Source organism: Myotis lucifugus, unplaced genomic scaffold (genome assembly GCF_000147115.1).
Source record: "Myotis lucifugus unplaced genomic scaffold, Myoluc2.0 scaffold_16, whole genome shotgun sequence".
Classification (NCBI taxonomy): domain Eukaryota; kingdom Metazoa; phylum Chordata; class Mammalia; order Chiroptera; family Vespertilionidae; genus Myotis; species Myotis lucifugus.
Genome location: NW_005871064.1, coordinates 4,875,840 through 4,878,763, shown reverse-complemented (window position 1 = coordinate 4,878,763; position 2,924 = coordinate 4,875,840).

Below are 2,924 nucleotides of genomic sequence, written 5' to 3'. Positions count from 1 at the left end.
TAAATCTTAGTTCCATCTCCAAAAATGTACACTTTTTTCCCCCTGTAAATCAACACGTAATAAAATACTTAAAAATTGCCTTTCATTTCCCGGTACATACAGGCGGCGAGGGAGGGTGAGTAGGATTGAGCAGGATAGGGCAGTACTGCTCCAGAAGTGGGACCCACTCGACCTGCAGACTCACTGCAGAAAAATGAGGCTGGGTAGTCAGGCTCCTTTTATGATAGGAGAAATGGCTGTTTTTATGGCACACTAAATAAAACCTGCTTTAGAGCTAGGAGTTTATTGCCAGAGTGGGGAAGGCTGTTGTTTTTGTCTTCCATTCCCTTCCCCTTCTTTCTACCCTCCCCTTCAGCTGAGATAGAGAAAGAGGGGTGGTGGGATTTTAGGAATCCTTAGGAAGTGTATAGAAATAATGTGATTTTTAAAAATTATTTTAAAACTTATCACAACTTACGCCTGCATCTCATGCTGATTTTACAGGGAGTGTGTTCAGCATTCTTGGCTTTTTGAAATCGTTAGAAGAGTTCTCAACCAAGCAATAACAACCAACTGCTATAACCTGCATTTATATAGTGCTTTATGGTTTCCAAAATGTTTTCACATCCATTAGATGCTCCAAGTGACCTGGAGAAGCAGGCAGGCCTGAGGTGATCATTGCTTTGTTACAGAAAGAAAGGTGGATGCCCAGAGGGTTAAGTTACTTTCCCAAGGTCACACAGCTACTTAAGGGTTGAGTGAAAACTGAAACCTAGATTAATTAAATAAAGGCAAAATAAAATTAATATCCTGGCCTGGGAAGTAGGGAGTTGCTGGAGCATTAGAATGAGGAAGAGGTAAGGCTAAGACATCAGTTGGGATGTGGATGTTATAGATGGTGGATTTCTGTTTACCTGTAGCTGCAAATGGGATGTCTTTGTTTGTGAAGACCTTATGCCCTGGTGCATAATAAGCAAAGGAAGGAAGAAAAGACCCAACACAGCTAAGCATCCACAAGGCCAATGAAGAAAGCTTTTCGCTGTATGATTTTGACCTGATGGTTAATGCCATGTCATCGGGAAATTTCAGGGTGAGGTATTTCTGCTTTCTGGGATGCATTGCCCTCAGTGAATGACAAGGTGGTCCCTAAGCGCTCTCCTGGCTCCTTCAGCCCCTATCCTTTGGATGCAGGGAATTGCTGAAAACTATCTCACAATTACCCAGCCTGAGACATGGTTAAGCTAGTGGGCCAAGGTAGGGGTTACTGCTGTTACAGCAGTAATTGGTGAGGCAGGCGTCCAAGAAGGGACCTGCTTAAGGAGAAAGTGGAATGATCAAGGCCAAGCTCTCTAACCAAAGTTGACAAGGAGCCAAGAGAAAGGCAGGTGCAAGTTCTGAATGAGATAGTCCAGCAACCAACCTGAGTCAGAGACATCAGGTCAGCTTCACCTTGGAGGAGGGTTCAAGAAGTCAGAGCTATGGGGGAGGTCCAGCAGGTACACAAAGGCTCAGCAAAGTGCATGGACTTGCAGGTACCCAGACAGTATCATCAGATCAGAGGGTTTCATTACATTTCCTTACACCTTCAATCCTTACAGAGGAGGCTCTCCCAAGGGAAGTAGAAGGACCAGCTGGAGGTGGAGTCAGGAGACGGTGGACCAACTCTAGCCCCGATTATCTGCATGGGTATAAGCATTAGTCTTCTAAGACTCTGTGTCTTCATCAGCAAAGGGACAAGAGTCTCCAATAGCCCTCCAACTCTAAGATTCTGTAACTTTGTAAGAGCACCGTGCCTCTCCTGTAGTGTGACCAAATATATGTTTGCTTAATGAATGATTCCAGGATGAATGGAATCAGATGTACCAGGCTCCGACCTAATGTGGATGTAGAATTTCAGCCCACATCCAAACTTCCTGTCACCATTCAAGGACGCCCACAGACTGGTGCCAGCATTCATTATAGATAATCTGCAGCACATCTTGTTCCCATGACTGTATAGCATGGCAGCACCCCCACCACAAAGCACCCCAACAGGAACTCTGTACAATGTCCAGCTTTTGCTGCTTTGATGCAGAAAGAGCTTAAATCCCCTAATAAGCTAAATCATGACAGTCAAAGACAAAGGGGAGAATCTGTGTCCAATTTACAACTTGTAGACAATCGATTAACACTGTAAGATATTTGTGTTCCAGGAAGGCCCCAGGTACAGCTGGGAAGACTAAGTCTAAGCCATTTGGCTCAGCATAACTTCCCAAAATCACGGCCAGTGAGTTTGCTTGGGCTGGATTCTCCTACAAATTAGTTAGTGTGATTCTGGTCATCAGAGACCTCCTCCAGACCTGGCATCACACCTCAGGAATTTGAGCTAGAATGAGTGTCAAGGGGATGTAGATAGATGTGGGATAACTAAGGGTGAAGGTACAATGTTCCCTGGTCCCACTTATTAAGGAACTGGGTTTCTGATGGGTGGTGATACCAATAGTGAATAGCCATACAATTCTAATGTTAGTAATAACGGATTTGTTGAACACTTATGATGTGTTCTATGAATACAGTTTATGCATGTTGTCTTGTTTAATTCTTAAAACAATGCTATTAGACAGGCTGCGTTACTTATTCCATTTTTGGGGTGAAGAAGATAAGGAAGAGGTCCCAGGTCACTTAGGTAGTAAGAGGCAAAGCTGGGATTTGAACTTAGGTCCTTCCAGTTCCTGAGCCTGAGCATGCCCCCAGGGCTCCCCATTGAGCACTGGGATAGCTCTGACTGTGCATCAGACACTGGTCCAAGTGCTTTAACATAGATTGACATATTCAGTTTGCCTATTGACCTTAGGAGGTAAGTATGTTATTATCTTTGTATTATAAGTAAGAAACCTGGGGCACTAAGAGGTTAAGCAACTTGCCTAAGGTCACACAGCTAGTAAGATTTGGTTCCAGTCATCCTA